The sequence below is a fragment of the Stenella coeruleoalba genome, assembly GCF_951394435.1.
Source record: "Stenella coeruleoalba genome assembly, chromosome: 3".
In the NCBI taxonomy this organism is placed as follows: Eukaryota; Metazoa; Chordata; class Mammalia; order Artiodactyla; family Delphinidae; genus Stenella; species Stenella coeruleoalba.
In genome coordinates, this window is record NC_137148.1 from 147,413,200 (window position 1) to 147,427,541 (window position 14,342).

Genomic DNA, 14,342 nt, shown 5'->3' on the forward strand with positions numbered 1-14,342 from the left:
AGTATTTTTCCCCAGGCCTTAACCTTATTTTTATTGGGGGAACACATTTTGCTCTTCCTGGCACCGAGGTATCCCAGACTGCAGGATCTATTTGTTCTCTAATTTCTTGGGGGATGTCTTGGGGGGATATTTTGATGACCAGCAAGTGGGTCATCTGGGGCTACTAATAGATGCATTCTCTGTTTGAATTCTCTACCTCCTTGGACTTCACCCTCTCCTAAGCTGTCCTACTAGCCCCTAACTTATTTAGCAGATCTCTCCTGAGGAGGGGGACAGGGCATTCTGGCATATACAGAAAGGAGTGAGTAATAATAATGGACCCAACTCTGCAGACAAGGGGAGACGTAAATCGCCTTACCTTTGGCTGTCCATCAACTCTTGTCACCGTAGTCATGGTTGGAGAGGCCAGCCGGCCAAGTCAGAAAAGAGCGGGAAATTCAGTTCCCCTACCTGCCACATCGAGGGTGACCCAAGGCTTCACTGGAGTGACGAGGATGGACTGAGTGGGATCTGGAGCCGGGCAGGCGCTTGGACCCCGTCAGTCCATGTGTGGGAATCTCTCATCCGAGACATTCCTGGGGAACGGGGGCCGGTCGGGGTTGCCCCTCCAGTGTCCCACAGGAGGGCGCTCAGGACATTCCCCCTTCCAGTGCCCCTCCTTCCAACAAAAGGCACACTGGTTTGGGCTTCATTTTTTTTTTTTTAATTCTTTATTGGAGTATAATTGCTTTACAATGGTGTGTTAGTTTCTGCTTTATAACTAAGTGAATCAGTTATACGTATGTTCCCATATCTCCTCCCTCTTGCGTCTCCCTCCCTCCCACCCTCCCTATCCCACCCCTCTAGGTGGTCACAAAGCACAGAGCTGATCTCCCTGTGCTATGCTGCGGCTTCCCACTAGCTGTCGATTTTACATTTGGTAGTGTATATGTCCATGTATATGGAATTTAAGGAAAAAAAAAAATGGTTTGGGCTTCTTGGCAGTCTGTCTAGCCTTCTCGGCCCTCCGGGATCCCCTGGAGGTGGTGGGTGAATCAGAGCAGCCGAAAGCTGCGTTTTCTTTATTAGCCTCTTATCCTTCTTGGCTTCCTCCGTTAAGTCTCGGTTATCTTAGACCTTGAAGGCCGCCTCCACCAAGTTTGACAATGGGGTTTGGGGCCCAGCCTCAAGCTTTTGTAATTTTCTCCTGATATCAAGAGTAGCCTGGGTGATAAAATGCATGGCCAGCAGTGTCCTTCCTTTTGTGGGCTCAGGGTCTGTATCGGTGTACTTCCTGAATGCCTCTGTCACCCGGCTCAGGAAGACGGCTGGGTTTTCATCTTTCTCTCGTGTGACCTCTCAGACCTTATCAAAATTTACAGCCTTCACCATACACCTTTTCATTCCTTCTGACTGACAAGTAATTTAATGTCTCATCCTAGCCTGGCCTACACGATCTTCATAGTGTGGGTCATGTTCTGGGACTGCATCCCCACCCACCTGATAAATGTGGTGGGGTAGATTGGTGGCCAGTAGGCCATCTGCATGTTCCCTGGCCTTTTTTAGTATGCCCTTCTTTTCATCCAGGGTGCAACAGTGGGCCAGAATAACCATGATGTGCTGACAAGTAAGAGAGGATGTTCCTATAAGTTTCCCTATGCTGGCATGTATTCCTTGAGATGGAGCATCTGTAAAGCCTACGATGTGGGCTACTTGAAGTGGCCAATATGTAATCCGTAACGGTGTCTGGGCTGCCAAGGCCTGGAGTGATGGGGGTCCTAGAGGTGCAAAAAGGAACTCCGGGAGGAATTGGAGTTGGGCACAATGGAAAATGCCACAGGAGTCAGGACCTGAGGGCCTAGAGGTGGGAGTAGGTGGGAGTATACCCCCCGGGGACTTTTTTTCCTTTTTTTTTTTTTTTTGGACAGAGAGTAAGGTGAGAGTCTAGGCAGCAGGAGAACCCAAAACCCTTTCCTCTGTCTGTTTGGTGGCTACAGTAAAATTGGGGAGAGCCTGATGATTCCATCTGACACAGGCAACAGTGAGTTTGGACAGTGTTTCCCATGTAATTTAACATATCAAATGAACCCAATTAGTTTAGGATTTCTCTTTGGGATGCTCCAGGGGTCCCTTGAAGCACCCCAAAGTTAGCTGGAGGTGAAAAGAATTTCAATTAGAATTTGATATTTGGGAAGCCTGTCAAAAATTTTAAAAAGTTTTAAAACACCTGGTCAGACAGGATCATAGGTTGCTGTGAAACAGTACTTATTTCTTGAGCTAAGGTGGAAAATGATTTAAAAAATAAATACAGATCACGTAAAGGCACAGAAACTCACACAATCTGTTATCAAAAGCAGCATTCCAGGAAAACTTTGTTCTCTTATGAGAGAGAGACACCAAATCCAGACTTGCATCAGCCTACGCTTAATAAAATCCATTTACCTAATTAAATTTAATCCAACCTTAGAAAGTCCTGACCACACACAAGATTCTTTTTCAATTGTTCCTTTTCCACAAATCTACTGCAAATTTCTGTAGCCATATTTTGTCCCTTATTCTTTTCCCATTCAGAAATAACCAGATCTAGGACAAAATCACCTTTTTCCTTTTAACAATATATTTTCGTTCCTCATACCTTCTTTTCTGAAAACACACATCCTACTCTCCTTAAACAACCATGAACTGTCTTTTACAGTAGCATTCCTTGATTGGAATATCCCATAACCTCTAGAAACTTGTATCTTCCCAAAGCACAATTGCTTTCCTTAATGTGGTGCAAGACATGTGTCTAATAAACCCAAACATTTTTACTTTCCCTCTCACAAGAAGACAGCACTAGGTAAATTTAGACCTGTTTAGCAATTAATGTTCCAATATTTCATCTTATTTGAAATGGCCTGGATACTCAGTGGATTCCTATCATTCAACTTAGTTTAGTTTCAAGTTACCAAAATTTGGAGGGACTATTTAGATGGACATTTCCAAAACATAATTATTCCTATAGAGTTTACCAAAAAGCTCTTATCCCAGTTATATTTACTTAAAAGTTTAACTATATCAGGTTATTCTACTTGTTGACAGATTTTATAACAGAAACAATATGCACTTATTGACTTCCAGTAACCTTAGCTACAATAGAAGTATTGATATTATACTTAATGTTAATGGCTCTAAAGATAGGTCTGTATTAATTAAACCCACAGACTTAAGCTAGACAAGTTAATTTTTACATAAAGACAGAACCAGAGATCTCATAGTTTTCCCATTTGAATGTATTTTTTAAATTTTTTTTAACATCTTTATTGGGGTATAATTGCTTTACAATGGTGTGTTAGTTTCTGCTTTATAACAAAGTGAATCAGTTATACATATACATATGCTCCCATATCTCTTCCCTCTTGCGTCTTCCTCCCTCCCACCCTCCCTATCCCACCCCTCCAGGCGGTCACAAAGCACTGAGCTGATATCCCTGCGCTATGCGGCTGCTTCCCACTAGCTATCTACCTTACGTTTGGTAGTGTATATATGTCCATGCCTCTCTCTCACTTTGTCACAGCTCACCCTTCCCCCTCCCCATATCCTCAGGTCCGTTCTCCAGTAGGTCTGTGTCTTTATTCCTGTCTTACCCCTAGGTTCTTCATGACATTTTTTTTCTTAAATTCCATATACATGTGTTACATACGGCATTTGTCTTTCTCTTTCTGACTTACTTCACTCTGTATGACAGACTCTAGGTCTATCCACCTCATTGCAAACAGCTCGATTTCATTTCTCTTTATGGCTGAGTAATATTCCATTGTATATATGTGCCACATCTTCCTTATCCATTCATCCGACGATGGGCACTTAGGTTGTTTCCATCTCCGGGCTATTGTAAATAGCGCTGCAATGAACATTTTGGTACATGACTCTTTTTGAATTATGGTTTTCTCAGGTTATATGCACAGTAGTGGGATTGCTGGGTCACATGGTAGTTCTATTTGTAGTTTTTTAAAGAACCTCCATACTGTTCTCCATAGTGTCTGTACCAATTCACATTCCCACGAGCAGTGCAGGAGTGTTCCCTTTTCTCCACACACTCTCCAGCATTTATTGTTTCTAGATTTTTTTGATGATGGCCATTCTGACAGGTGTGAGATGATATCTCATTGTAGTTTTGATTTGCATTTCTCTAATGATTAATGATGTTGAGCATTCTTTCATTTGTTTGCTGGCAGTCTGTATATCTTCTTTGAAGAAATGTCTATTTAGGTCTTTTGCCCATTTTTGGATTGGGTTGTTTTTTTGTTATTGAGCTGCATGAGCTGCTTGTAAATTTTGGAAATTAATCCTTTGTCAGTTGCTTCATTTGCAAATATTTTCTCCCATTCTGAGGGTTGTCTTTTGGTCTTGTTTATGGTTTCCTTTGCTGTGCAAGAGCTTTGAAGTTTCATTAGGTCCCATTTGTTTATTTTTGTTTTTATTTCCATTTCTCTAGGAGGTGGGTCAAAAAGGATCTTGCTGTGATTTATGTCATAGAGCGTTCTGCCTATGCTTTCCTCTAAGACTTTGATAGTTTCTGACCTTACATTTAGGTCTTTACTCCATTTTGAGCTTATTTTTGTGTATGGTGTTAGGGAGTGATCTACTCTCATACTTTTACATGTACCTGTCCAGTTTTCCCAGCACCACTTATTGAAGAGGCTGTCCTTTCTCCACGGTACATTCCTGCCTCCTTTATCAAAGATAAGGTGTCCGTATGTGCGTGGGTTTATCTCTGGGCTTTCTATCCTGTTCCATTGATCTGTCGTTCTGTTTTTGTGCCAGTACCATACTGTCTTGATTACTGTAGCTTTGTAGTATAGTCTGAAGTCAGGGAGCCTGATTCCTCCAACTCCGTTTTTTGCTCTCAAGATTGCTTTGGCTATTCGGGGTCTTTTGTGTTTCCATACAAATTGTGAAATGTTTTGTTCTGTGAAAAATGCCAGTGGTAGTTTGATAGGGATTGCATTGAATCTGTAGATTGCTTTGGGTAGTAGAGTCATTTTCACAATGTTGATTCTTCCAATCCAAGAACATGGTATATCTCTCCATCTATTTGTATCATCTTTAATTTCTTTCATCAGTGTCTTATAATTTTCTGCATACAGGTCTTTTGTCTCCTTAGGTAGGTTTATTCCTAGATATTTTATTCTTTTTGTTGCAGTGGTAAATGGGAGTGTTTTCTTGATTTCACTTTCAGATTTTTCATCATTAGTGTATAGGAAAGCCAGAGATTTCTGTGCATTAATTTTGTATCCTGCAACTTTACCAGATTCATTGATTAGCTCTAGTAGTTTTCTGGTAGCATCTTTAGGATTCTCTATGTATAGTATCATGTCATCTGCAAACAGTGACAGCTTTACTTCTTCTTTTCCGATTTGGATTCCTTTTATTTCCTTCTCTTCTCTGATTGCTGTGGCTAAAACTTCCAAAACTATGTTGAATAAGAGTGGTGAGAGTGGGCAACCTTGTCTTGTTCCTGATCTTAGTGGAAATGCTTTCAGTTTTTCACCATTGAGGATGATGTTGGCTGTGGGTTTGTCATATATGGCCTTTATTATGTTGAGGAAAGTTCCCTCTATGCCTACTTTCTGCAGGGTTTTTATCATAAATGGGTGTTGAATTTTGTCGAAAGCTTTCTCTGCATATATTGAGATAATCATATGGTTTGTCCCCTTCAATTTGTTAATATGGTTTATCACATTGATTGATTTGGGTGTATTGAAGAATCCTTGCCTTCCTGGGATAAACCCCACTTGATCATGGTGTATGATCCTTTTAATGTGCTGTTGGATTCTGTTTGCTAGTATTTTGTTGAGGATTTTTGCATCTATGTTCATCAGTGATACTGGCCTGTAGTTTTCTTTCTTTGTGACATCCTTGTCTGGTTTTGGTATCAGGGTGATGGTGGCCTCGTAGAATGAGTTTGGGAGTGTTCCTCCCTCTGCTATATTTTGGAAGAGTTTGAGAAGGATAGGTGTTAGCTCTTCTCTAAATGTTTGATAGAATTCGCCTGTGAAGCCATCTGGTCCTGGGCTTTTGTTTGTTGGAAGATTTTTAATCACAGTTCAATTTCAGTGCTTGTGATTGGTCCGTTCATATTTTCTATTTCTTCCTGATTCAGTCTTGGCAGGTTGTGCATTTCTAAGAATTTGTCCATTTCTTCCAGGTTGTCCATTTTATTGGCATGGAGTTGCTTGTAGTAATCTCTCATGAGCTTTTTTATTTCTGCAGTGTCAGTTGTTACTTCTCCTTTTTCATTTCTAATTCTGTTGATTTGAGTCTTCTCCCTTTTTTTCTTGATGAGTCTGGCTAATGGTTTATCAATTTTGTTTATCTTCTCAAAGAACCAGCTTTTAGTTTTATTGATCTTTGCTATCGTTTCCTTCATTTCTTTTTCATTTATTTCTGATATGATTTTTATGATTTCTTTCCTTCTGCTAACTTTGGGGTTTCTTTGTTCTTCTTTCTCTAATTGCTTTAGGTGCAAGGTTAGGTTGTTTATTCGAGATGTTTCCTGTTTCTTAAGGTGGGCTTGTATTGCTATAAAGTTCCCCCTTAGAACTGCTTTTGCTGCATCCCATAGGTTTTGGGTCGTCGTGTCTCCATTGTCATTTGTTTCTAGGTATTTTTTGATTTCCTCTTTGATTTCTTCAGTGATCACTTCGTTATTAAGTAGTGTATTGTTTAGCCTCCATGTGTTTGTATTTTTTACAGATCTTTTCCTGTAATTGATCCTAGTCTCATAGTGTTGTGGTCGGAAAAGATACTTGATACAATTTCCATTTTCTTAAATTTATCAAGGCTTGATTTGTGACCCAAGATATGATCTATCCTGGAGAATGTTCCATGACCACTTGAGAAAAATGTGTATTCTGTTGTTTTTGGATGGAGCGTCCTATAAATATCAGTTAAGTCCGTCTTGTTTAATGTATCATTTAAAGCTTGTGTTTCCTTATTTATTTTCATTTTGGATGATCTGTCCATTGGTGAAAGTGGGGTGTTAAAGTCCCCTACTATGAATGTGTTACTGTCGATTTCCCCTTTTATGGCTGTTAGTATTTGCATTATGTATTGAGGTGCTCCCATGTTGGGTGCATAAATATTTACAGTTGTTATATCTTCTTCTTGGATCGATCCGTTGATCATTATGTAGTGTCCTTCTTTGTCTCTTGTAATAGTCTTTATTTTAAAGTCTATTTTGTCTGATGAGAATTGCTACTCCAGCTTTCTTTTGGTTTCCATTTGCATGGAATATCTTTTTCCATCCCCTTACTTTCAGTCTGTATGTGTCTCTAGGTCTGAAGTGGGTCTCTTGTAGACAGCATATATATGGGTCTTGTTTTTGTATCCATTCAGCCAATCTGTGTCTTTTGGTGGGAGCATTTAGTCCATTTACATTTAAGGTAATTATCGATATGTATGTTCCTATTCCCATTTTCTAAATTGTTTTGGGTTCGTTATTGTAGGTCTTTTCCTTCTCTTGTGTTTCTTGCCTAGAGAAGTTCCTTTAGCATTTGTTGTAAAGCTGGTTTGGTGGTGCTGAACACTCTCAGCTTTTGCTTGTCTGTAAAGCTTTTAATTTCTCCATCAAATCTGAATGAGATCCTTGCTGGGTAGAGTAATCTTGGTTGCAGGTTTTTCTCCTTCATCACTTTTAATATGTCCTGCCACACTCTTCTGGCTTGCAGAGTTTCTGATGAAAGATCAGCTGTTAACCTTATGGGGATTCCCTTGTGTGTTATTTTTCCCTTGCTGCTTTTAATATGCTTTCTTTGTATTTAATTTTTGACAGTTTGATTAACATGTGTCTTGGCGTATTTCTCCTTGGATTTATCCTGTATGGGACTTTCTGTGCTTCCTGGACTTGATTAACTATTTCCTTTCCCATATTAGGGAATTTTTCAACTATAATCTCTTCAAATATTTTCTCAGTCCCTTTCTTTTTCCCTTCTTCTTCTGGAACCCCTATAATTCGAATGTTGGTGCATTTAATGTTGTCCCAGAGGTCTCTGAGACTGTCCTCAGTTCTTTTCATTCTTTTTGCTTTATTCTGCTCTGCAGTAGTTATTTCCACTATTTTATCTTCCAGGTCACTTATCCCTTTTTCTGCCTCAGTTATTCTGCTATTGATCCCATCTAGAGTATTTTTCATTTCATTTATTGTGTTGTTCATCGTTGTTTGTTTCATCTTTAGTTCTTCTAGGTCCTTGTTAAATGTTTCTTGCATTTTGTCTATTCTATTTCCAAGATTTTGGATCATCTTTACTATCATTATTCTGAATTTGTTTTCAGGTAGACTGCCTATTTCCTCTTCATTTGTTAGGTCTGGTGGGTTTTTATCTTGCTCCTTCATCCGCTGTGTGTTTTTCTGTCTTCTCATTTTGCTTATCTTACTGTGTTTGCGATCTCCTTTTTGCAGGCTGCAGGTTCGTAGTTCCCGTTGTTTTTGGTGTCTGTCCCCAGTGGCTAAGGTTGGTTCAGTGGGTTGTGTAGGCTTCCTGGTGGAGGGGACTAGCGCCTGTGTTCTGGTGGATGAGGCTGGATCTTGTCTCTCTGGTAGGCAGGTCCACGTCTGGTGGTGTGTTTTGGGGTGTCTGTGGACTTATTATGATTTTAAAGGCAGCCTCTCTGCTAATGGGTGGGGTTGTGTTCCTTTTTTGCTAGTTGTTTGGCATAGGGTGTCCAGCACTGTAGCTTGCTGGTCCTTGAGTGAAGCTCAGTGTTGGTGTTCAGATGGAGATCTCTGGGAGTTTTTCGCCATTTGATATTATGTGGAGCTGGGAGGTCTCTTGTGGACCAGTGTCCTGAAGTTGGCTCTCCCACCTCAGATGCACAGCACTGACTCCTGGCTGCAGCACTAAGAGCCTTTCATACACAGGGCTTAGAATAAAAGAGAGAAGTAGTAGAGAGAAAGAATTAGTAGAAGTAGGAAGGAAGGAAGGAAGGAAGAAAGGAAGGAAGGAAGAAGAAAGAAAGAAAGGAAGGAAGGAAGAAAGAAAAGAAAAGAGGAAACAAGGAAAGAAGGAAAGAAAGGAGGGAGGGAGGGACAGTGGGAGGAAGGAAGGAAGGAAAAAAGAAAGAAAGAAAGAAGATAAAGTAAAATATAATAAAGTTATTAAATTAAAAAATAATTATTAAGAAACAAAAATTTAAAAAAAAACAAAAAAACAGACCGACAGAACCTTAGGACAAATGGTGGAAGCAAAGCTATACAGACAAAATCTCGCACAGAAGCATACACATACACACTCACAAAAAGAGAAAAAGGGGAAAAAATCATAAATCTTGCTCTCAAAGTCCACCTCCTCAATTTGGGATGATTCGTTGTCTAAAGGAGGGAGGGAGGGAGGGAAGGAAGGAAGGAAGGAAGGAAGGGTAAAATAAAATAAAGTTATTAAAATTAATTATTAAGAAAACTACAAAAAATAAACGGATGGATAGAACCCTAGGACAAATGGTGGAAGCAAAGCTATACAGACAAAATCTCACACAGAAGCATACACATACACACTCACAAAAAGAGGAAAAGGGGAAAAAAATCATAAATCTTGCTCCCAAAGTCCACCTCCTCAATTTGGGATGATTCGTTGTCTATTCAGGTATTCCACCGATGCAGGGTACATCAAGTTGATTGTGGAGCTTTAATCCGCTGCTCCTGAGGCTGCTGGGAGAGATTTCCCTTTCTCTTCTTTGTTCTCACAGCTCCCAGGGTTCAGCTTTGGATTTGGCCCCGCCTCTGCGTGTAGGTCGCTGGAGGGCGTCTGTTTTTCGCTCGGACAGGACGGGGTTAAAGGAGCCGCTGATTCGGGGGCTCTGGCTCACTCAGGCCGGGGGGCCGGAGGGGCACAGAGTGCGGGGCGGACCTGCGGCGGCAAAGGCCAGCGTGACGTTGCACCAGCCTGAGGCGCGCCGTGCGCCCTCCCGGGGGAGTTGTCCCTGGATCCCAGGAACCTGGCAGTGGCGGGCTGCACAGGCTCCCCGGAAGGAAGGTGTGGATAGTGACCTGTGCTGGCACACAGGCTTCTTGGTGGCGGCAGCAGCAGCCTTAGCGTCTCCCGCCCGTCTCTGGGGTCCGCGCTGTTAGCCGCGGCTCGCGCCTGTCTCTGGAGCTCCTTTAAGCAGCGCTCTTAATTCCCTCTCCTCGAGCACCAGGAAACAAAGAGGGACGGAAAAGTCTCTTGCCTCTTCGGCAGGTCCAGACTTTTCCCCGTGCTCCCTCCGGCTATATCCGCGGTGCACTAACCCCTTCAGGCTGTGTTCAGGCCGCCAACCCCAGTCCTCTCCCTGCGCTCGACCAAAGCCCGAGCCTCAGCTCCCAGCCCCGCCCACCCCAGCAGGTGAGCAGACAAGCCTCTCGGCCTGGTGAGTAGCGGTCGGCACCGATCCTCTGTGCGGGAATCTCCCCACTTTGCCCTCCGCACGCCTGTTGCTGCACTCTCCTCCGCGGCTCCGAAGCTCCCCCCCTCCGCCACCCGCAGTCTCTGCCCGCGAAGTGGCTTCCTAGTGTGTGGAAACCTTTCCTCCTTCACAGCTTCCTCCCACTGGTGCAGGTCCCGTCCCTATTCTTTTGTCTCTGTTTTTTCTTTTTCCCTACCCAGGTACGTGGGGAGTTTCTTGCCTTTTGGGAGGTCTGAGGTCTTCTGCCAGCATTCAGTAGGTGTTCTGTAGGAGTTGTTCCACATGTAGATGTATTTCTGATGTATCTGTGGGGAGGAGGGTGATCTCCGTGTCTTACTCTTCCACCATCTTCCCCTCGTCCCATTTTTTAAATTTTTTAAAAATTTGTATTGGAGTATAGTTGATTCACAATGCTGTGTTAGTTTCAGGTGTACAACAAAGTGAATCAGTTATACATATATTGGGAAAAGTATACATATATTACGGGAAAACCCAACATTTTGGCCAACCCAATATAAATGTATCCATTCTTTTTCAGATTCTTTTCCCATATAGGTTATTACAGCATATTGAGTAGAGTTCCCTGTGCTATACAGTAGATCCTGTTGTTTATCTATTTTATATATAGTATTGTGTATATGTTACTCCCAATCTCCTAATTTATCACTTCACTTCAGGTTTCCCCTTTGGTAACCATAAATTTGATTTCTAGATCTGTGAGTCTGTTTCTGTTTTGTAAGTAAGTTCATTTGTATCATTTTTTTTTGTGGATTCCACATATAAGTGGTATCATGTGATATTTGTCTTTCTCTGACTTACTTCACTCAGTATGATAATCTCTAGGTCCATCCATGTTGCTGCAAATGGCATTATTTCATTCTTTTTTATGGCTGAGTAATATTCTGTTGTGTATATATGTACCACATCTTCTTCATCCATTCCTCTGTCGATGGACATTTAGGTTGCTTCCATGTCTTGGCTGTTGTAAATAGTGGTGCATTGGGGTGCATGTATCTTTTTGAATTACAGTTTTCTCTGGATATATGCCCATGAGTGGGCTTGCTGGATCATATGGTAGTTCTATATTTAGTTTTTTAAGGAACCTCCATACTGTTCTCCATAATGGTTGTACCAATTTACATTCCCACCCCACTTGAATTTAAAAGACCTCTTTTTTTTTTCTCTTCTCAATTTGGGGGGCTACAGATAGATCAGGTAGTTCCTGAGAGCCCAGGCAGAATAGTTACATTGCAGAAGCAGAGGAGAGAAATGCAAACTCCTTGAGTTCAGATAGAATAGTTACATTGCAAAGGCAGAGGAGAAAGATGCAAGCTCCTCTCCCCGCCCCACCCCCACTGCCTGTTTTTCTTTAAAATCCCAGTAAGTAGCCCAAGGCTGGAGTCTTGGGTGATGTGGGCTGTGTTTGTATTTCAAGGCTTAAGTGCTCCACTGTGCCCACAATGTCGGGGGAGACTTGCAGGAGCTATTGGACAGACAAAACTACATAAAACAAAGATACCAATGACAAAAACTTAAAGACACGAACAAGAAGTTTTCAGGATAAAGGGGACCTGAGTGCAGGTATAAGGATCAAGGGAGAGATAAAAGGAGGAGGGACAGAAAAGACTGAAAAAGAGACAGCAGGAAAATAAAGGTGAGAATATCAGGACAATAGGACTTCCAGCCACTACACAGTATGAGGTTTGAGCCTCTATCACTCATAAATCTCCCTGCAGAGAGAGCCCGCTGGACCAGGATTTGCACGGTGTGAGACGAGCCTCTCCAGCCTCTGCTTGTCACCTGTCAAGGTGAGCCATTGCCGGCCAGAGGGAGCATGGTCTCACAAGCTGAGAGGAGTGATGCTGTAGCTGCCTGACGTCCACGCGGAAGGATAGGCCAGAAGTAGGAGTGGACAGAGAGAGGAGAGGTAGAGAGCTATCAGGAGAGGGAAAGGGACAAGGGAGAGGGGGAAAGCATTGCCTGAATGAGGGTGCTGAGGCCCCCAGGGGCCAGGAAGGCAGACTTACCAAACATGGTGATGCTGAAACAAGACGTTCAGGTGGCCACTTGTCACCCATGGGGAAGCTGCATTCGGTGGTCCCAGAGGTGCCCAGGTCCCCTCCCGGGAAGGGGACAGCTGCCCCACATTGGGTGCCATAAATCTGTTACCAACCAGGGTTCTTGGCCTCCTTAGTCAATAGATATTGATAAGAGGCTAGACAGGAAATTCAGGCAAGGCTTTTCCCTTCCCAGGGAAGGGGGCGTGGGCATGAGCTGGTTCCTTATATGGGGTGAGGGTAGGGGTGTGTCCAAGGACCAGCCTGGAGGGGTGGCTTAGGTGGTGTGCCCAGCCCTTTGGTGGTGCTGTGTGGAGGGGGCATGCATAGTACCCTGCTTTTGCTCCCAGCTCTTCAGAAATGAGAGTTGGGTTCTTCTGGCCTCTTTGTATCCCGTTGCGCATAACTTGCCCCATCTGTGCATGCATGCAGTTGTTTTTAGTCCCTTGTAGTTTCTTTGTGTTCTGTTGCTCGAAGAGACATTTGCCCAGGTGCAAGCACTGCAGCAAAGGGTCCCAGGTCCCAGCCTGTCTCATGTTCAGTATTTTTGTCCAGATTTTCTAATCGTCCTCAGTGTCAGGAGTGATCAGGATGACCTAGTCTGCCATCACTGGAATTGAAAGTTCTCTGTTTCATTTTTAACTAAAGACATACTTGTTAATCAGACCTAGTGAACACCCATGGTAGCACAGTGCGTTAATATACATCCATTCTATAGCCCCCAGATCCCTACTGCTCCCTTTATGGCATGAGAAGCCCAGACTGCGTATCTTGGTGTTGCAGCGTGCTGGATTCTGGGTGTTTAGGGGTCAGCTAAGGTCTTACTCCCTGCCCTCATGAAGCCTGCAGTCTGCCCTTTCCTTCCTAAAGTCTCCAACCTTTGTGAGCCAATATTCCCATTTGATTTTGTCTCTGTTCTCCTCGGCCCATCTCTTGGATTGCTACACTCATGATTTCAACTGTCCTTCCTCTGAGTAAACTCTTTCCCAGCCTTCGTACTGCTCGCGGGGCAGTAAAGGTCAGCCTGAGCCTGGAATGCCGGTCTGGCCCTGTCCTTTTCTCAGCCTCATGGCCCATAAACCATTCACTCTCAACTATAGCCCAGTCTCTGAATGCATGTGTTTTGGCACATACGAGTTTGTCCTCCTAGACTCGGCATCACCTCCACTGGGAAGCCTTCCCTGATTCTCCCAGGCTACATCAGCCTGAACTAACACTCTGCTTCACCAGGTCTGTTTCCCCAGGAGGACAAGCATTTTGAAGCCAGTGTCAATGTCTTATTCATTTCAGCGTCTCTAACACTTGGCATTTAAGAGGTGTCAATTAATGTGGAAGGATCTCATGGGAAATCTCATGGGAACTTGGGAAAAGTGCCACGCATCCCCTAATGCACTGTCTTTTCCACCAGTCGAATGAACCTTTTTCCCTGGGAACCTCAGTCAATTTCTACTCCTTAATGGGAGGCATGCCAGCTGCTTATCCGCCTGCATCCTCTCAGACACATCGAGTTCACAGACCTTTGGGACACTGTGACAGTGGACTGCCACCTGCTGGTGAGAAGGTTTCTTGGACAGTGACAGGAAAGTTTCTAGGCCAGTGACAACTCAGGGCTACAGACAGAGGAGGGGTTCTTAAGGCATTCCACAAACAATATAAACCCCTTCTCAGAATAGTATTTTCAAATGCACAGTATAAAGCACATAGATTACAAGTGAAACCAGTCATAATGAAATAGAGGTGTCAAAATATCAGAAAAAATATATACTATGTGTGATATATGTCATATGTATTATATTTGTATCTCATTAAATAACAAGATCTAGTAGTAGGTCCAATAACTACTATAATTAAATGATGAACGAAAATGATAATTGAAGATGTCTG

At 42.9% G+C, this 14,342-nt stretch overlaps 1 long non-coding RNA gene across 1 annotated transcript in view; it reads left to right on the top strand.

Annotated features, from left to right (window-relative positions):
- Positions 1-14,342, top strand: part of LOC307183881 — a 28,778-nt gene that overhangs the window by 6,311 nt on the left and 8,125 nt on the right. The window lies entirely within an intron of this gene.